Raw genomic sequence first — 22,593 nt, forward strand, 5'->3', positions numbered from 1 at the left:
AACAAAGCGACAGAAGGAACGAAACCAGACCAATCACATGAAATTACAAATTCATCTACTGAGCATATTATTTAAAATCTCCACAGTGCACTTTCTAATCAAGTCAAATGTTACTGCAAAACCCATGAAATTAAATTGATTTTAATATGTATTTTAAACTTGGTACTAATGTAAATTCAATCTACACACAAGTGGATAGGAGTATTAATAGAGATATCCAGAAGTCTGGAAAATCTGCCAGTCCAGTACCGAAGTCCCGAGAGTGCCAGGTCATCAGAGTTGTTCTGCATCTTCATCTGAAGCTCAATCAGGAATGATTTCCACTATAAATCCACTATCGCTCCAACTCTCACTGTTTAAAATCAATGTAATGAATTATACCTTTCAAACTCTGAGTTTTGCTCACTGCAGTTTCAAACATTCAGGCTTGGAGGTACCAGAAACAGCCAGCAGTGAAAATGAAAAAGGAGCCATGAAGAATTAAGGCATCAATAATCATCTTGAATGTTACAATTAAAACAAAGATTGATGATACAAAGATTGATGATGCAACAGTTTCTAACTAGCGTCAGTCTTGTGCACTTGTGCTTACTGCAAACAGTTTTAAAATACTGTCAGTTGTGCATGCTTGTGTTGTTACTCATTTGGGCTGACCAACATAGAAGTAGAAAGCAGTAATTTTTTTGACACTACTTCATGCTGGAAGGCAATGAAGGAAGCCCATTATTTCTACTAGGCTGATTTTGTTCATTTACAGTCAAAAGAACACAGTAGCATACACTGGATGAATTCCTCCATCAATTAACTATAAGGAGCTAATAGTTTTATAGTACTGTAATGATAGCAATATTGTTCTAATATGTTCTGTATTTTATTTAAATACATAGCTTGTTACTTAATTAAATGTAGTTTGTCTTTTTAAAAATTATTTCAATGAAACTTCAGCTAATTGGGGCAGCCGCTCAATTGTGCCAAATTGTACTGGTCCAGATTAACTGCAATCCACTGTATTCAGGGTTTTAAAATATTCTAGTTTAACTAAGTATCTTGATCTGGATATGTAACATATAACCAACAGTGCATGAAAAACCACTGACTACAGGCTTCAATTTAAATTATACATAACCACAAGTGTACAACTTTCAAAGGCAGCACAATAAGATTATTTGATCTTAATGATATTCTTCTCTACAATATGAATTTATAACTTAGTAACAAAAAATCAACAGCTGGTATGACAAATTGAAGATTTTATATTATGTATTATTTAAGTTACTTGCTAGCAACAAAAGAAGCCATTTAACAATTTGCGATCAATTAGCCACATTATCACCAGCTCTGGTACTTGGTATACAGCGGAAAGGCCTCTGTTTTATTGCTAAAGTTTCCAACAAATGTCAAAAAACTTAAAATAGTATTTTAAAAGAGAGGCCCTTGGTGAAGAATAAAATGGCAAATAATACTTCCATGCTGATTTCATCAACAGGTACAAAAGCAGTTGAGTAGACCAATTTGAAAGAAAATGTATAGGTGCATGCATAACCAATGATTTCTAGGACTTAACACCATGAGCATTTTGTAGATTTCAAGTGAAAACAGAACTTTGCACTTGGGTTGCATTAAGACCATCAGTAGATTTCTACTGATGGATTTACAGCAGAAGCTGAGAACATACTTATTTCTCCGATTCTCAAAAGCTGAGTGTACTTCCCATTTCAAATGCTAACTTTCACAAAATGAACTCAACTTCCTTTTTGTACCCTGAATAGGCACCAGTCAAAACATGCTCCTGGCTGCTTATCCCTTTACATTAGAAGGGAAGCAAATTTTGTCAAAATTCAAACTACAAGTGTTGTAAAAAATTATCAAATTACCCGCGTTAAACAACTTCAGAAAGTGGAAATTCCGCCAGTCAGGTATTTCTAACTATAAAAAACAGATGTGCATTATATAGCGAAAAATCACTCTGTACCCAACAGTTCCTGGGACAGAAATAGAATCAACTAACTCTACACCATCTCAATAACAAATGGCAACACAAAATTATTAATAAATTCAATGCAATTTCCCATGCGAGGTACCTGGCTTATATACACCATCAGCAAAATCATGTGCAGCTCAATATCTACAAGCTGTACATTGAATATATTGTCATCTCATTCAAATTCATTTCTTCCAGTAGGTTCCACCCATCAACCATCTCTATATTCAGTATGAAATTTTGCTCCAAAACAACAGGAATTTATTTACTAAAACAGAAAGAAAAAAATCTGGATTTCCTTCAGCTGCAGAAACCATACAGGGATCTGGTCTTGATGGTAAATCTGGCTCTATTAGGTAATTAAGATTCTGAACTGATCTGCCAAGGCATATTAATGGAAGGAATCCAGACTAAGTAAAAACATTACATTCCAAAGTGAATGCTTTTTAGTATGAGCAATTATAAATTCTACACACAATTGTGAATAAAAAATAGCTATTTGCATTTACCAAATGAAATGCAAGCTTCACAACACATTGCTTTGAATATGAAATATGAAAATGCAAATTAATAATGTACCAAATTCAGCAATGCATAATGACCTACACCTACATCTGATTTCAACAGATCAAACTTTAATTGCTAAATGGCATTAGAAATTGCCAAGACAGACTGAATTTAATTTTAGATGTATTCATTCAAATCCAGATTTCATTTGTATTTGTCTAAGACTTCAATAGCAACCAACCTATTTACTGCAGTTTATTTGCATTGCTACAGAATGATGTAGTTGCTACAGAATGATTCAGAACGATCCATAAAAGTAATGTCTCTGTCTTCCACATTTTGTGCATCACCAATTATCCAATTCATCCCAAGTCACAAATGGAAATATACGTAAGGAAATATGCTAGTCTACATTTCAGTGTCAGCAGTTGCATGCACTTGAAACAGCTCTTGACTACTGCGACGCCAGCCTTGAACTCCAGGCCGGGTCTTCAAGTGCTGCTGTTGTGACTCCCGTCTCCCCTTCCCCCACCATCACTCCGCAGCCCCGTCTTCCTCAGATCCCACCGTCAACTCCTGGGCCCTCAGAGGCTCCATCTTCCTCTCATCCCAACCCTCCCCTCTCCATTGACACCCCCAGCCTCCCTCCTCCCCCCTCTGATCCCAGCTCTCATCCGTGCCGGGTCTTTACCATCCCCTCCGACCTTCAACTGTCGGAGGCAGAACGTTCTGTTCTCAGTAAGGGCCTCACCTTTGTCCCCCTTCGCCCACACCTCAGCGAGTTCCGTGTTCGCCATGATGCGGAACTTTTCTTCCGCCGTCTCCGTCTCCGAGCCTACTTCTTTGGCAAGGACTCTTCCATCCCCACCGATGACCCCTTCTCCCGTCTTCAACCCTCCTCTTCTTCATGGACACCCCGCTCTGGTCTTCTGCCTGCTCTGGATCTCTTTATTGCTAACTGCCGACGGGACATCAACTGTCTCGACTTCACCGCACCTTGTCCCCATTCCAACCTCACTCCTTCGGAACGCTCTGCTCTCCACTCCCTCCGCACTAATCCTAACCTTATTATTAAACCCGCCGATAAGGGGGGTGCTGTTGTAGTCTGGCATACTGACCTCTACCTTGCCAAGGCACAGCGACAACTCGCGGATATCTCCTCTTATTTACCCCTCGATCGTGACCCCACTAAGGAGCACCAGGCCACACCATCACCAACTTTATCCGCTCACGGAATCTCCCATCCACTGCTACCAACCTTATAGTTCCCACACCCCGCACTTCCCGTTTCTACCTCCTACCCAAGATCCACAAACCTGCCTGTCCTGGCCGACCTATTGTCTCAGCTTGCTCCTGCCCCACCGAACTCATTTCTGCATACCTCGACACTGTTTTATCACCCCTTGTTCAATCCCTTTCGACCTATGTTCGTGACACTTCTCACGCTCTTAAACTTTTCGATGATTTTAAGTTCCCTGGCCCCCACCGCTTTATTTTTACCATGGATGTCCAGTCCTTATATACTTCCATCCCCCATCAGGAAGGTCTCAAAGCTCTACGCTTCTTTTTGGATTCCAGACCTAATCAGTTCCCCTCTACCACCACTCTGCTCCGTCTAGCAGAATTAGTCCTTACTCTTAATAATTTCTCCTTTGGCTCCTCCCACTTCCTCCAAACTAAAGGTGTAGCTATGGGCACCCGTATGGGTCCTAGCTATGCCTGCCTTTTTGTTGGGTTTGTGGAACAATCTATGTTCCGTGCCTATTCTGGTATCTGTCCCCCACTTCTCCTTCGCTACATCGACGACTGCATTGGCGCTGCTTCCTGCACGCATGCAGAACTCGTTGACTTTATTAACTTTGCCTCCAACTTTCACCCTGCCCTCAAGTTTACCTGGTCCATTTCCGACACCTCCCTCCCCTTCCTAGATCTTTCTGTCTCTGTCTCTGGAGACAGCTTATCCACTGATGTCTACTATAAGCCTACTGACTCTCACAGCTATCTGGACTATTCTTCTTCTCACCCTGTCTCTTGCAAAAACGCCATCCCCTTCTCGCAATTCCTCCATCTCTGCCGCATCTGCTCTCAGGATGAGGCTTTTCATTCTAGGACGAGGGAGATGTCTTCCTTTTTTAAAGAAAGGGGCTTCCCTTCCTCCACTATCAACTCTGCTCTTAAACGCATCTCCCCCATTTCACGTACATCTGCTCTCACTCCAACCTCCCGCCACCCCACTAGGAATAGGGTTCCCCTGGTCCTCACCTACCACCCCACCAGCCTCCGGGTCCAACATATTATTCTCCATAACTTCCGCCACCTCCAACGGGATCCCACCACTAAGCACATCTTTCCCTCCCCATCTCTCTCTGCATTCCGCAGGGATCGCTCCCCACACAACTCCCTTGTCCATTCGTCCCCCCCATCCCTCCCCACTGATCTCCCTCCTGGCACTTATCCGTGTAAGCGGAACAAGTGCTACATATGCCCTTACACTTCCTCCCTTACCACCATTCAGGGCCCCAAACAGTCCTTCCAGGTGAGGCAACACTTCACCTGTGAGTCGACTGGGGTGATATATTGCGTCCGGTGCTCCCGATGTGGCCTTTTATATATTGGCGAGACCCGACACAGACTGGGAGACCGCTTTGCTGAACATCTACGCTCTGTCCGCCAGAGAAAGCAGGATCTCCCAGCGGCCACACATTTTAATTCCACATCCCATTCCCATTCTGACATGTCTATCCACGGCCTCCTCTACTGTAAAGATGAAGCCACACTCAGGTTGGAGGAACAACACCTTATATTCCGTCTGGGTAGCCTCCAACCTGATGGCATGAACATCGACTTCTCTAACTTCCGCTAAGGCCCCACCTCCCCCTCGTACCCCATCTGTTACTCATTTTTATGCACACATTCTTTCTCTCACTCTCCTTTTTCTCCCTCTGTCCCTCTGAATATACCTCTTGCCCATCCTCTGGGTTCCCCCCCCCTTGTCTTTCTTCCCAGACCTCCTGTCCCATGATCCTCTCGTATCCCCTTTTGCCTATCACCTGTCCAGCTCTTGGCTCTATCCCTCCCCCTCCTGTCTTCTCCTATCATTTTGGATCTCCCCCTCCAACTTTCAAATCCCTTACTCACTCTTCCTTCAGTTAGTCCTGACGAAGGGTCTCGGCCTGAAACGTCGACTGCACCTCTTCCTACAGATGCTGCTTGGCCTGCTGCGTTCACCAGCAACTTTGATGTGTGTTGCTTGAATTTCCAGCATCTGCAGAATTCCTGTTGTTTGACAACTGCTATTGTGGGTTTTATTATAAATATATTGATATATTCTAACAAAAACCTTTGTGTTATAACTGTGATTAGAAAGTGTTAAAAATGATGGTTTACTTGTTTTTTTTAAATTACATTTTAAGTGCATGCAACTGTTGACAATGATAGAAAAATAAGTAAACCATCGCTTTTAAGCATATAATGATAAAGTTGTGGAATTCTGAAATATTTTGTGATTGCTCTCAGAGTGGGAATAAAGGAAGCCTTTTCTGGTTGCTGCCTATGACTAGTGGTGTTCCACTAGCGTTGTTGGTGTTGGGAGCACTTCTTTTCACATTGTATATCAATGATTTGGATGACAGAATTGATAGCTTTGTGGCCAAGTTTTTGGACAATACAAAGATAGGTGGAGGGGATGGTGGTGTTGAGGAAGAAGGGAATCTGCAGAAGGACTTAGACATATTAGGAGAATGGGCAAAGAAGTGGCAGATGGAGAAAAGACTAGGGAAGTGTATGCTTATGTACTTTGGTAATAGGAATAGAGGCATAGACTATTTTCTAAACTGAAAGAAAATTCAAAAATTGAGATACAAAGGAACTTGGGAGTCCTTGCACAGGATTCCCAAAGGTTAACTTGCAGGTTGAGTCAGTCATAAAGGAAGGCAAATGCAACAACTGCATTCGAGAGGACTAGAATACGAAAACAAGGATCCTCAACTTCCTAGCAGAAAGACCACAATCTGTGCGGATTGGTGACAACATCTCCTCTTCACTGATAATCAACACTGGTGCACCTCAGGGGTGTGTGCTTAACCCACTGCTCTACTCTCTATATACCTATGACTGCGTGACTCAAATGCCATCTATAAATTTGCTGATACCACCATTGTTGATAGAATCTCAGATGGTTGACGAGAGGGCGGACAGGAGCGAGGTATGCCAACTAGTGGAGTGGTGTCGCAGCATCAACCTTGCACTCAACGTCAGTAAGATGAAAGAGCTGACTGGGGACTTAGACCATAAGATATGGAAGAAGTAGGTCATTCGGCCCGTCGAGTCTGCTCCACCATTCAATCATGGGCTGATCCAATTCTTCCAGTCATCCCCACTCCCCTGCCTTCACTCCATACCCTTTGATGCCCTGCCTAATCAAGAACCTATCTCTGCCTTAAATACACCCAGTGACTTGGCCTCCACAGCCATTCGTGGTAACAAGTTCCACAAATTTACCACCCTCCGACTAAAGTTATTTCTCCGCATCTCTGTTCTAAATGGACGTCCTTCAATCCCTCTTGTCCTGGACTCCCCTACCATGTGAAATAACTTTGCCTTATCTAATATGTTCAAGCCTTTTAACATTCAGAATGTTTCTATGAGATCCCCCCTCATTCCCCTGAACTCCAGGGAATACAGCCCAAGAGCTGCCAGACGTTCCTCATGCGGTAACCTTTTCATTCCTGGAATCATTCTTGTGAATCTTCTCTGAACACTCTCCAACATCAGTATATCCCTTCTAAAATATGGAGCCCAAAACTGCACACAATACTCCAAGTGTGGTCTCACAAGTGCCTGACAGAGCCTCAACATCACATCCCTGCTCTTATATTCTATACTTCTAGAAATGAATGCCAACATTGCATTCGCCTTCTTCACAACCAACTCAACCTGGAGGTTAACCTTTAGGGTATCTAGCACAAGGACTCTCAAGTCCCTTTGCATCTCTGCATTTTGAATTCTCTTCCAATCTAAATAATAGTCTGTTGGTTTATTTCTTCCACAAAGTGCATGACCATACATTTTCCAACATTGCATTTCATTTGCCACTTCTTTGCCCATTCCCCTAAACTATCTAAGTCTCTCTGCAGGCTCTGTTTCCTCAACACTATCCACTCCTCCACCTATCTTTGTATCATCGGCAACTTTAGCCACAAATCCATTAACACCATAGTCCAAACCATTAACATACATCGTAAAAAGCAGTGGTCCCAACAACGACCTCTGTGGAACTTAACTGGCATCTGGCAGCCAGCCAGAATAGGATCCCTTTATTCCCACTCTCTGTTTTCTCTGCTGACCAGTCAATGCTCCACTCATGCTAGTAACTTCCCTGTAATTCCATGGGCTCTCATCTTGCTAAGCAACCTTATGTGCGGCACCTTGTCAAAGGCCTTCTGAAAATCCAAGTACACATCACCACTTCAGGCAAGATGAAGGAACACACACCAATCCTCAGAGGGATCAGAAGTGGAGAGAGTGAGCAGTTTCACATTCCTGGGTGTCAAGATCACTGAGGATCGAACCTGGTCTCAACATATTGATGGAATTTTTAATGAAAGCAAGACAGCCTCAATACTTCATTAGGAGTTTGAAGAGATTTGGTATGTCAACAAATACACTCAAAAACTTCTATAGATGGACCGTGGAGAGCATTCTGATGGGCTGCATCATTGTCTGGTATGGGGGGCGGGGGGGAGAGCTACTGTACAGGACTGAAAGAGCGGCAAAGGGTTGTAAATTTAGTCGGCTTCATCTTGGGTACTAGTCTACAAAGTACTCAGGACATCTTCAAGGAGCCATGTCTCAGAAAGGCAGTGTCCAGTGTCCATTATTAGGGACCTCCCGCACCCAGGCAGTGCCCTTTTCTCACTGTTACCATCAGGAAGGAGGTACAGAAGCCTGAAGGCACACACTCAGCAATTCAGGAACAGCTTCTTCCCCTCTGCCATCCGATTCCTAAATGAACATTGAACCCTTGGACACTACCTCACTTTTTAAAATATATATTATTTCTGTTTTTTATATGATTTTTAATCCATTCAATGTACATATACTGTAATTGATTTATTATATTACTATTCTATTTTGTTTTTTCTTCTTCTATATTATGTATTGCATTGAACTGCTGCTGCTAAGTTAACAAATTTCACGACACATGCCAGTGATAATAAACTTGATTTTGATTCCCGCTCTAATGCTGAGGCTTTATAAAGCACTGGTCAACCTGCTGTTGAGCAGTTTTGGGCCTTTTAACCAAGAAAAGATGTGCTGGTATTGGAGAGGATCCACAGGTGATTCACAAAAGCGATTCTGGGAATGAAACAGTTAACGTACAAGGAGCATTTGATGACTTTGGGCCTATACTCACTTGAGTTTAGAAGAATGGGGTGGGGAATCTCATAGAAACCTACTGAATATTGAAAGGCCTAGATAGAGTGGATGTGGAGAGGATGTTTTCTATAGTAAGAGAGCCTAGAACTAGAGGGCCCAGCCTCAAAATAGAGGAATGCACATTTAGAAAAGAAATTTGAAGAAATTTCTTTAGCCAGAGGGTAGTGAATTTGTGGAATTCATTGCCACAGACAGCTGAGGAGGACAAGTCATTGGGAATTGTTAAAGTGGAAGTTGATAGGTTCTGATTAGTAAAGACATCAAAGGTTACGGGGAGAAAGTAGAATGGGGTTGGGAGGGATAATAAATCAGCCATGATGGAAGGGTGGAGCAGATTTAATAGGCCAAATGGCCTAGGTCTGTACCCATGTCTTTATGGTCTAGTAACAAGCCCTTTAACCCAATTGCCAATGCCAACCAAGATTCCCATCTAATTTGATCCTATTGTCCATTAAAATATGCAACATCTCCATGTAGCACTATATCACTAATACACCTCGAGGTCAATACAACTTTAAAACTTTCAAAGTTACCCAAAGTACATGCAAAAATGTTCAATTCTACCCATATTCCAAAAGCACATTTTAAACTTTTTTCTGGATCAAATCAAATGCAGAAGTACAAACACACGTTCAGCGGAAAAACAGTCAGTGCTAAGCACGAAACTTAATTCATTACTGCACTTTGTTTCCCTTTTTGGGAGACTTAGAACTGCTACTTCCTGTTGAATATATTTTGCAAAGCTCACCAACGCCTCTAAAGAAATTTGGCACTCTCCATCAACCGTTACCAAATTTCATTGACACACCACAGAAATCAGTCTATGCAGATGCGTAGCGGCTTGATACACCAGCTGCTCTGCATGTGACAGCAAGAAACTTCAGGGAATTGTGGACACAGCTCAGCACATCAGAAACCTGCTTCCCCTCTACGTCTCTATACTTCTTGCTGCTTCAATAAAACTGTGAGCATAATCAAACCCCCATCCATCCCAGACATTCTCTCTTCTCCCTTCTGCCATCAGGCAAAAGATACAAAACTCTGTAAAGCAAGTACCATCAGACTCAAAGACAGTTTCTACCCCGCTGTCATAATACCTCACAAGTTACCTTATTATGATCATGCCCTTGATTGTTTACGTGCACTGGAGCGATTTAGGAAGTTTCTTACCCTCTGCCATGCGATTCCTAAATTGACATTGAACACCTGAACACTACCTCACTTTTATTTTTATATATATTATTTATTTTTGCACTATTTTTAATTATATATAGATCTTACTGTAATTGATTTACTTATTTATCCTTCTATATTATCATGTATTGCATTATACAGCTACTAAGTTAACAAATTTCACGACACATGCCGGTAATAATAAACTTGATTGTCAGTTTGTGTAAGCTGTTAAACTTGATTCTACATTGTTATTGTTTTATCTGTTCTATTTCAATGAACTATGTAATGTAGCATATGAACAGTATGCAAGATACCGTATTGTAGTACATGTGAAAGTAATGAACCAAAGCAGAACTTCACTATTTTGCTCTTTGCATTTATTTATACAGTACCGTGCAAAAATCTTACACATATAACTAGAGTTAAGAATTCTGCGCAGTACTGTATTTGTCAATGTGGAATGGAGGAGCAAGTTTGTAAATCAAAGGATGTTGAGAATGGTGAAGGTGCAGCGGTATGGGAGGGATGTGAGACAGGTGGCAGGGAAGGAGTGCCAGGGGTGGGGGTGGCACAGAGACACTCAGCCCTGATACACCAGGCAATGTCAGTTGATTCCAAACAATTAGTTTATTGATCATTACAGAACTTCTCTCTCTGGTGCTTCCTATGAATATATTCCCCCCCCCCCGCCTTTCCCTTTTCCCCAACCATGATACCTTGCTCACTGCTCCTTCCCACTCTCAGTCCACAACAGAGACCCTCATCAGAATCGGGTTTATCATCACTCAGGTCATGAAATTTGTTATTTGTTATTTTTTTTCAACAGCAGTACAGTGCAAAAGTCAGGCATCTTAGCTACACATGTGCCTAAGACCTTTGCACAATAATAAACCAATTCTAATGAAAAATCTTGGTTCCAAATTTTAGAAATAGGTCATGTAAAGTTATTTAGAAATAACATGCAGTGTAGACCTTATAGGCCTTTCAACTTGTGCCATTTAACCCTAACCTAATCAAAGGACAAGTTACCAATTAGCCTATCTGGTAAGTGTTTAGACTAGGAAGAAACTGAAGAAACTCAGGGAAAAACCACGCATTCCACAGGGAGGACACTCCTTACGGAGGACATTGAAATTGAACTCCAAACTCCAATGCCCCGAGGTTAATAGTGTCGTGCTAACAGCTATGCTAGCATGGTGCCCCAGTTTGAATTATAAACTAGTGTACAAGCTACAGATTTCTTCATAGACAATAGTATATTTTCACTAGTATTCTAGTATAGTCACTAGAATAAACAAAACCAGCAACTACTGAATATACAAATTCAAAGCTCATCTATTTAGAAGGCTGTGAAAGAACTGAAGAATCACATCATGACATCAGTGACAAACACATTTTGTATCTACCTAGCAAAAATTAAGCACCTTTTAATCAGATCAAAATGTATTTTATTTCTCTAAGTGCCAATTTAAAGCAATTAAAAGTCATTCACCATGGTTAACGTTACTGAGTTTAATCCTATATGTTAAACATTAAGGATTTCAGGTTGTCAAATTTTCCCAACTCCAGATTTTTAATTGAAACAATTAATCTATATCCCATTCAATGAAATTGAGGTATAAAAAGTAAAAGAAATCAAATTTATTATCGTATGCATATGCATGTGTTTAAATATTACTTCCAGATGAGACAGACAGTGTCTTGGGATAAACCTGACAGCAACCAATAAAACAGTTTAATATAAATCAGCTTGTAGGATGAAATGTGCTACTTATTAATATGAAATTATATTGATATAGGTGTGTCTATTTTGAAAAATTTTTCACAATCTCCAAATTGTAATCCAATACAAACTATTTTAATATTCATTATTAAACCTGAATATCTAAACAAAGTGAAAATAAGACACAAATGGAGAATTGAAAACATTGCCAAATAACTGTTCACTTCTACGTGCAACTGAGATAGAATGACCAAAATTAATACTCCTTCCTCTAGATTCTATTTCAGCATTACTACTTGCAGATCTATTTTGTGAAAAGGTTGTCCTTTGCCAGTTTCAGATATACAGCCAGAAAATAATACATCCTACATTATCTAACTAGCCTCTTCAAACTTAGGATTAAAAAAACTTTTCACAGATATAATGGAACAAAAAAAATCAATGTGAAGCCAAAGGAAAAGATATTAGGAAGATTGAGTAAAAATCCTAATAAAATGTTGGCCTCTGAAACCAGTGGTACAATAAGAATTTCAGGGAAAATGGCGCCAGCAGAAAATGCATCAATGAGGGAATAGGATGTGTTAAAATTAAAAAGATTAGTCTAAATAAATCAGACACAGCAAGACAGGTGAGACAATACAGAAAGTAGAATAGAGTGAAATGCAGTAATAAAAGCATTTAAGATCAGACTAATAAAAGTGAAAGGATATAGGTAGAAGCAGTTGGCACTAGGTACATCTTAAAGAACAGGAAGCCAGCTAAAAGTTAACTGGGGTGAAAAAATGAGAAAAGAATAGCAAGTTAATGGAATTAGTGGCAAGGATACTATAATTTCCAGAGGAACCAATGATGATGACATGAGCCTTTGATATTCTAAGTGAATGAAATTATCACTGTAACAAAAAAAATGGGAAGAGAATACTTTGGAGAGGGTTGGCAAGAATTTGCAAAGTGGTTACTTTGTAGTCATCAGAAACTAATTAAAAATACTCACAGGAATTGCTGTTAAGAACAATATTCACATCAGGACCAGGTAATCATTATGGTCAAATCAAGCAGGATAACAGAGACAATGCTGGAGATGCATGAAAGTATAATTCCAGTGCACAAGACATTAACAATTAATATTGTGGTTGATTGTGCCAGGTATGATTAAGTGCAAAGGCTGTAGTCATCTTGCAAACTGCATCACTAGACGTTATGACGCTCATGCAAGCTTGAAAACTGGTAAGGTACAAATTTTACTGAATGGTAGATTAGACAATATACAAGCTCTAGACATTTACTACCAACAATCCAGTCAATATCCTGTATTAAGGATAGCAACTCCCAAGTTCTTTTTAAAAAAGTTTGGAGGAAGCAGTTCAACAAATATAAATGTCAGTCAATTACTGCAACCCCATAATGTCAACAAATATATCAAGTTAAATAATAACAATTAACTATTTAACTTGGCAAAAAAAATACAATGTGCTTCTATTTGGTAAAGTGCCATCTGGAATTGATGGTAACAACTTCATTTCTGAATCGATGTGTCACAATAAGTGCTGCATGTGTAATATTTCAGCTTTCCCCCTGAGGAAACGTCAAACATCAAAGGACATTAGATCTGAAGTTTCCTGCAACATCCTGTATGTGCAAGACCATTGATCACAAATCCAAGTGTTTTTTTAAACCTTTTAACATGCAAATTAAGAACAGGGGTAGGCCATGCAGCCCCAAGTGTTATTAGATATGATCATACTTGCCACGCAATACTGTGTCCAACCTTCTCTATTGTTGCCATGGGGGCAAATGCAATCCTGAAGCCCAATGATGGGGACATTGAATTTTCCAATTTCAGGAAACCCCATATTCCCTTCCCACTTGCAACAGTCCAGGGGTTTTCTGCCTTTGTCCTCCCTTTCATCTCTCTCCAACCTTGCTACCTAGACACATCACCTGGTTCCATCAGCCCATCCTCCACATATCTACTTCAGTTTCTTTCCCACTGGCTCACCTTTCCCATCCACTAGCCCCCCCCCAGTTCAAAATGCCAATCATTCTTCCCTTATCTATCTCTACCTATCACCTACTTTCTTTCTACCCTCCAAAACCCACTGGCTCCATATGCCTTTTTTTTCCTTTTTATGTTTCCACCTGGCATCTACCAGCGTATCTTATTACCCCCTCATCTGGTTCCATCCATTACCTCCCAGCCTCGGTTTCACTTTTGTTCTCACATCTAGATATGCCAACCCCAAGTTACAACTTCCTCCCTTACAGAACTCACAAAACATTACGCAAAAATCCAAAATACAGAATAAAATTTGCTTTCATGGAACCTGTATGAAATAAATAAATAAACTAGTCTCTCAATTTGAGTTTAAGATGCATGTGCTGATAACACTGAAATCAGAATCAGGTTTAATATCACTGGCATAGTCAGGAGATTTGTTATTTTGTGGCAGCAGTACAATGCAATACATAATTTAAAAACTATAAATTACTAATATATATATATAAAAATAAAAAATAAGCAGTGGGGCAATAAAGCAAAAAAAAGCATGGTTTCATTATCCATTCAAAAATCTGATGGCAGAGGGTGAAGATGCTGTTCTTGAGTGTGTCTTCCGACTCCAGTATCTTCTCTCTGATGGTAGCAAAAAGACAGCATCTCTTAGGTGATAGGGACCCTTAATGATGGAAGGCCACCTCTTGAAAGTAGCAATATGGAGCGCTTCGAAGGTAAGCAACCCCTATAACACCACAGGCTTTTGAGGGAGGGTATCAACAGGAAATTGGCTTCCCTTCCTTGGAACTCTAAGCTCAGAGGCTCAATCCAAAACGCTGACCAATCTTTTGTTTACAGATGCAGCTAGGCGTACTAAGTACTTACAGCAATTTTTCATTGGCTCTAGATTGCAGCATCTGCAATAAACCTCTGGATTATAATTATATTCAGCCAATCAAATACTTAATACAGAATTGTTTAGTTCAGATTGAAATCAATTTTTCATACATTGATAGAAAACTGCAGATATCCCACATTAAGTTCAACCTTAGGGTCTAAATAAACACTGCAATGTAGGAACAGAGTTATTTTTTGATATCCATTTAAAGCTAACAGTGACCTGAATCAGGTTTAATATCACCGGCATGTGTCATGAAATTTGTTGTTTTGTGACAGCAATACATAATAATATGAATTACAATAAGCATATATGTAAAATTTTTAAAATAGTGAGGTAGTGTATAACACAAAACAACATAAATGTTGCATGCTTTAACGGACAGTGACATGGCAACTGTGGAAGCTAGTTAGTACAGGGAAAAGTACTATGAACAGATAGGAGAGGTCAGGAATGGTACCTGCATCAAATATTTACATGGGACCTTTAGCAAAATATGGTGACATGAAGCAGAAGATCTATAAACACACAATTTCTGAACTAAGAACCAAATCAGAGGCACTCTACAATTAAACAACATAGGTAAACTTGTTTTAATAAAGGAACTCAAATCTGATGAGCTATAGAGATATAACCAATAACTAACAAGAAAACAATTACTTCAAGTAGATCTGTATCATTCCAGTGGCTGTTGGGAGCAAAGTTCCAGTATCACCTGTAAGGAGTTCGTACGTTCTTCCCGTTGAATGTGTGGGTTTCCCCCCACAGTCCAAAGACTTAACGGTTGGTAGGTTAATTTGTCATTGTAAATTGTCCCATGATTAGTTTATGGTAAAATTGGGGGTTGCTGGGCAGCACAGCTCAAAAGGCCAATTCTGCACTGTATCTCTAAATGACACCTTACTGAAGTTGTATTGGCAGCTTCACTTCTTACACTGACAGGTCACCATCACCGTGCTTGTATAATTAGCTGTGACTTTCATTCAGTAGTGTTGTACTGGCATAAGCAATGGGCACATTAGTTTAACAGATCATTGAGATGTTTTTGAAGCCAACTAACTGAAGCAGAACCAGTTAAGTTGCAGTATACTTCAATGATCCTGAATAACAGACATTTCTAAAACTAACAGCACCAAAATTTCAAGGACACATCTTCCAGAAGTGATGCCTCAAAAACAGCCAGCGTCCATCATTAATGAACGCCATAACCCAGAACATGCCCTCTTCTCAATGCTACCATCAGGGAGGAGGTACAAGAGCCTGAAGGTACATGTTCAATGGTTCAGGAACTGCTGGTCTTCCATACAACCTTGCCCAGGCCTGCGCCCTGGAAACCTTCCAAGGCGCAAATCCATGGTCTCATGAGACTAATGGATGCCTATATATACACCCACACTTCTTACTCTAAATTACAATTCTAATTATGTATTGCAATGTACTGCTGCTACATAACAACAAATTTCACAACATATGCCAGTAGTATTAATCCGATTCTCATTGTTACCATTAGGAAAGAGGTACAGAAGCCTGAAGGCACAGACTCAGTGATTCAAGAATGGCTTTTTCCCCTCTGCCACCGATTTCTGAATGGACATTGAACTCATGAACACAACCTCACTTATTAATTTCTGTCTTTGTACTACTTATATTAACCAATAATGTATACTTACTGTAATTCAGTTTTGTTCTGCATTTATCATGTATTGCATTGTACTGCTGCCACAAGATTAACAAATTTCATGAGAGATGAAACTGATTCTGATTTAGATGCTGACCGTTGAGCCAGAGCACAATGGTGAGAGCTTTGCAATCAATTCCAGCACTGGGTTTGTAACAGTGATCAGTGACTGTAACAATGCCTTCAGCCAAAGCAAAATGCCTGTAAGAAAGTTGCATTATTGATTAGGTAAAAAAACAATGACAGGAATTCTAAAATACAGAAACATTCTCTAAGCAGGTCGAGGTTGCATTTCTTACTATAACAGAACCTAATCTAATCACAGTCTCAGCCAGCAATCATTGCCCTAATATTTTTAATCCACCACTTACTTGTATTATCGGATGAACTGTAGAGGCTAACTTTACATTAGAATGTGCACTTGCAGTCAGCTAATCTATGTAAGAAAGTAACTGTCAAAAGCTTTGTCTCTATTGTGTTTCTTGAATTTACTATGAATGTCGGCAAGAAAATCAATCTCAGGGTTGTATATGGTGACATATATGTACTTTGATAATACATTTATTTTCAAATCTACGTCCAACATACAATGAAATTTCCTAAGTGCATTCAAGGAAAACATAAAATAAAATCTGGTCAAATCTACTAAATAACTCGATAAGAGATTTAAGTCCAGCCTATTATTCATGTCTGTTCTTTAATCTCTCTGAGATAGAACATGGAAGCAGGGAAAGAGGTTTTTTAAAAATTTTTAAAGAAACACTCACAATGAGGAAAATAAACACCAATGGAGGGAAAGCCGTCCCATCATTTGGAAAGAGAGAATGACAGTGAAACCTACTGCAGATAATGAAGATACACAAGATAAACAGCGGCAGGTCGATTAAATTTAACCCTAGAGTGGGAGGAATAGTCCGAGGTTTGATCCAGAGATGGAGGCGCTCTCAGCCTGTCACTAAGCAACCGAAGGAATGAGGAAGGAAATACATAATTCATCCCAGACCACCGTTGTTTAGGGGATTTATTTAACGCGGGACCCTATCCTGCCATTTCCCGGGTGTTCTTGTGGGTCAGTCTCCTTACCGTGATCAGGACGGCTCCTTTTAAGTCTCTTCCACTCACACGCCGCACCTTCTTTGTTCTCTGACGGGATAAAATGGCCGCCGACTCTTCCCGTTGACAACGGCACTGCGGCCTCGTTCCCGCACCGCGGGCTAGGGGGCGTGGCCAACCGCAAACCCACCCCGCCTCACCGCTCCCATTGGACGCTGATCGCGCCTGCGCGCGAGGTCCTGTGAATCCCCTCGGCTCCTCCGGTGTGCACTAGCAACAGCAGACCGATTGGCCAAAAACGAAAAATAATACAATATCCTATTGGCTGCTCTTAGAAAACATGACGTCATTGTTATCAACGTTATTTTCTCTAAGGAATAGTTCTTCCCCTCCCCCTCCAACCTGTTATTTATAGTTTACATCACCCAAGTCCAATACTGTATCTCCTCTTTATATCTACACGGTTACTCTTTCGGAATGATAAGTAGTTGTGATCCTTTCCTCAATCCTAAATCAGTATTTGGATTTAATTTTGTTTATGTATGTAATGTTTCATGCAAAAATTAAGCAAATCCACCTTCTGTTCCTTTAAAGTACCACACCATCTTCACCATTCAATGTTGGCAAGCTTTGAATGAAGAAGAAATTATTTGCACTCATTTACTCATTGGCATTCACTTCGTGAGGACCAGAAAGTAAAAGCAAGGCTTGATAAGGCATTGGTTGGTCATGCCTCATAGCGAGCAATTTTGAGCCTCGTACTTAAAGAAGAATGTACTGCTTCTGGAGAGGACTGGGAGAATGATCCCTGGAATGAAAGGCTTGCAGTACAGACTGTTTTATGTCTGGGGCTGTACTCCTTGGAGTTCAGAAGGATGAGGGGGATGGGGACATTTCATTGAAACTTATTAGACACTGAAAGGCAGAATCAGTTTTAATATCATTGGCATATGTCGTGAAACTTGCTAACTTTACAGCAGCTGTAAAATGAAATAGAAACATAGAAAATAGGTGTAGGAGTAGGCCATTCGGCCCTTCAAGCCTGCACCGCCATTCAGTACGATCATGGCTGATCATCCAACTCAGAACCCTGTACCAGCCTTCCCTCCATACCCCCGATCCCTTTAGCCACAAGGGCCATATCTGACTCCCTCTTAAATATAGCCAATGAACTGGCCTCAACTGTTTCCTGTGGCAGAGAATTCCACCGATTCACCACTCTCAGTGTGAAGGAGTTTTTCCTCATCTCGGTCCTAAAAGGCTTCCCCTTTATCCTCAAACTGTGACCCCTCGTTCCAGACTTCCCCAACATCGGGAACAGTCTTCCTACATCTAGCCTGTCCAATCCCTTTGGAATTTTAAACGTTTCAATCAGATCCCCCCTCAATCTTCTAAATTCCAGAGAGTATAAGCCTAGTCGATCCAGTCTTTCATCATATGAAAGTCCTGCCATCCCAGGAATCAATCTGGTGAACCTTCTTTGTACTCCCTCTATGGCAAGAATGTCTTTCCTCAGATTAGGGGACCAAAACTGCACACAGTACTCCAGGTGTGGTCTCACCAAGGCCTTGTACAACTGCAGTAGTACCTCCCTGCTCCTGTACTCGAATCCTCTTGCTATGAATGCCAGCATACTATTCGCCTTTTTCACCGCCTGCTGTACCTGCATGCCCACTTTCAACGACTGGTGTATAATGACACCCAGGTCTTGTTGCACCTCCCCTTTTCCTAATCGGCCACCATTCAGATAATAATCTGTTTTACATGATAAATAAATATAGAGAAAAAATGGAATTACGTTAAACTGAATTCCATATGTCTACTAAATGGTTGAAATAAGTAGTGCAGAAAGAAAACGAATAAAAAGTAGTGAGGTAATGTTAACACGAGGAATTCTGCAGATGCTGGAAATTCAAGCAACACACATCAAAGTTGCTGGTGAACGCAGCAGGCCAGGCAGCATCTCCAGGAAGAGGTACAGTCAACATTTCAGGTGGAGACCCTTCTTCCTAGAGATGCTGCCTGGCCTGCTGCGTTCACCAGCAACTTTGATGTGTGTTGAGTGAGGTAATGTTCATGGGTTCAATGTCTATTCAGAAATTGGATGACAGAGGGGAAGAAGCTGTTCCTGAATCGCTAAGTGTGTTGCCTTCAGGCTCCTGTACCCCTTCCTGATGGTAGCAATGAGAACAGGGCATGTCCTGGGTGATGGGGGTCCTTAATGATGGATGCTGCTTTTTTGAGGGTCACTCCTTGAAGATGTTCTGGATACTACGGAGGTTAGTGACCTTGATGGAGCAGACTGAGTTCATAACCCTGCAGCTTACTTCGATCCTGTGCGATGTCCCCCTCTCCATACCAGGCGGTGATACAGCCAGTTAGATTGCTATTTACAGTACGTCTGTAGAAATTTGCGAGTGTCTTTGGTGTCATAGCAAATCTCCCAAAATTCCTATTGAGGTATAGCCCCTGTGTCATGCCTTCTTTGTAGATGCATCAATATGTTGAGTCCAGAATAAATGCTCAGAGATATTAACACCCAGGAACTTGGAATTGCTCACTTTCTCCACTTCAGATCCCTCTATGAATGTTGGTGTGCTTTCCCTTGTTTTACCCTTTCTGAAGTCCACAATCTTACTGATGTTGAGTTAAAGGTTGTTGCTGCAACACCACTCAGCTAGCTGATACATCTCACTCCTGTACACCCTCTCGTCAGCATCCGAAATTCTGCCGACAATGGTTGTATCGTCATCAAGTTTATAGATGGCATTTGAGCTGTTCCTAGCCACATGGATGTAGAGAGAGTAGAGCGGTGGGCTAAGCACACGTTCCTGGAGTGTGCCAGTGTTGATTCCCAGCGAGGCTGATTCAATTCTTAATTATTAAAGAGATTCAAGATCTGCTGAGGGGTAAAGAGGAATCTTGCGGTCCAAGTCCATAGCTCACTGAAAGTTTCAACGCGGTTTGATGGGATAGTAAAGAAGGTGTGCAATACAACCAACACACATCAAAGTTGCTGGTGAACGCAGCAGCCCAGGCAGCATCTCTAGGAAGAGGTACAGTCGACATTTCAGGCCGAGACCCTTCGTCAGGACTGTGCCTTCATCAGCCAGAGCAGGGAGTATAAGAGTCGGGAAGTCATGTTGCAGATAAATAAAACTTTGGTTAGGCCACACATGGAGTATTGCGCACGATTCTGATTGACCCATTACGGGGATGATGTGGAAGCTTTAGAAAGGGTGTATTAGTGATTTGCTCAGATGTAGCCTGGATTAGAGGGTATAAGCTACAATGAGAGGTTGGACAAAGTTGGCATGTTTCCTCTGGAGTGTTAGAAGCTGAGGGGAGAGCTGATAGAACTTTATAAGAATATGGTAGAATGGACAGTCGGAATCTTCTCTCCCAAGGAAAAAATGTTAAATACTAGAGGACATGCATTTGCGATGAAAGCAGGAAAGTTTAAAGAAGATGTATGAGCAGCTCGGGTATGGTGGAAGCAGATACAATAATGACATTTAAGAGGTTATTGGACAGACACGTGACTATGTAAGGAATGAAGAGCTATGCATCATACACAGGCAGACGAGACTTAGTTTAATTCAAAGATTCAAGATTCGAAGTACATTTATTATCAAAGTATGTATAAATTATACAGCCTTGAGGCTTGTCTGTTTACAGGCAGCCACAGAGCAAGAAATCCAAAAGAACCCAATTAAAAGAAAAGAAAGACCAACACCCAATGCGTAGCAATAGAGGGGAAAAAACACAAATCATGCAAAGAACAGAAGCAAGCAACAGCATTCTGAACCAAACTGAGTCCATAGACCCGAATCCCCAGAGCAGCCGACGTAATTCGACATTGAGTTCAGCACCGATATCGTACTCAGCATGTGCTGCATTGCTCTATGTTCTATGACCTATGACATGAATTTAATTCATTGATGGGAGGCTTCAGTATGTTAGCAATCCTCTATCTGATTCATGTTATCATTATTGATTCATTTTTGGTACGGAAGCTGCCCTGCAGTGGACAGGAGGGCTCCAGAACGGGTCGTTAAAACTGTCCGACGCATCACCAGCACTAGCCCGCCCAGCATTAAGGAATATAGATAGTGTGAATGCAAACACTGAGACTAGGGGAGGAAAAAAACCAGAGGACATGGGTTAAAGGTGAAGGGGGAAAAGTTTAAAGAGAACATGGTGGGGGGATGCTTCTTCACACAGAGAGTAGTGGGAGTGTGAAATGAGCTGCCAGATGAAGTGGTAAATGCAGGCTCACTCTTTAACATTTAAGAAAAACTTGGACTGGTACATGGATGAGAGGGGATATGGTCCAGGTGCAGGTCAGTGGGACTAGGCAGAAAAATGGTTCGGCACAGTCAAGAAGGGCTAAAAGGCCTGTTTCTGTGCTGTAATGTTCTATGGTTCTATATACAGAAAGGTGCCGGAAAAGAGCCAGTAACATCATGAAGGGTCCTACCCACCCTGCTCATGGACAGTTTGTTGCACTCCCATCAGGGAGGAGGCTGTGCAGCATCCACGCCAGGACCACCAGACTGAAAACAGTTACTTCCCCCACGTGGTCAGGCTGATCAAAACCTCCACCCATTAATGTACCCCACCAAGCTCACAATCACTGCTATTTGCTATTGGGATACAGTGTGGAATAGGCCCTTCTAGGCGTTCAAGCCGCACCGTCCAGCCATCCCCTGATTTTTAATCCTAGACTAGTTACGATGACCAATTAATTTACCATAGCCAGCCAGTGGTGTACTGGCATCCATGCCAGGCTTCGAGGCGAGTGGTCCCGGGTTCAAATCCGGCCGGCTCCTTGCACACTTTCCACCTGCGCTGGGTTGAGCATCGAGCAGACAAAACGCTAAAGAAGCAGCAAGGCATTGCCACCCGTTGCACCACAAGGCACGGAAAGGAACAACAATTAACCTACCAGCCAGTACGTCTTTGGACTGTAGGAGGAAACACAAGCACCCGGAGGAAACCCACACGGTCACGGGGAGAACGTAGTGTAAAATGTTGTGCTAATGACTCCGCTACCTGTCGGATCCGCCGTATGTACAGGTACTCTTGTACCCAGCATCGCTTTATGTACATGCAATCAGTCTATAAGCTTATCGTATGTATTTAT

The 22,593-nt window shown here is 41.3% G+C and overlaps 1 protein-coding gene across 3 annotated transcripts in view; it reads right to left on the reverse strand.

Annotated features, from left to right (window-relative positions):
• Positions 1 to 17,596, reverse strand: part of LOC140210971 (inositol hexakisphosphate kinase 2-like) — a 33,847-nt gene extending 16,251 nt beyond the window's left edge. Inside the window, exons 1-2 of one of the 3 annotated variants that reach the window (XM_072280283.1) lie at positions 17,478 to 17,596; positions 16,492 to 16,595 (exon numbers count right to left, since the gene is read on the reverse strand). The gene's annotated coding sequence lies outside the window, so the exon portion shown is untranslated. The other 2 variants (XM_072280282.1, XM_072280284.1) reach the window with 2 other exon arrangements.
• Between the last annotated feature and the right edge of the window lie 4,997 nt (positions 17,597 to 22,593).

Source organism: Mobula birostris, chromosome 16 (genome assembly GCF_030028105.1).
Source record: "Mobula birostris isolate sMobBir1 chromosome 16, sMobBir1.hap1, whole genome shotgun sequence".
Lineage (NCBI taxonomy): Eukaryota > Metazoa > Chordata > Chondrichthyes > Myliobatiformes > Myliobatidae > Mobula > Mobula birostris.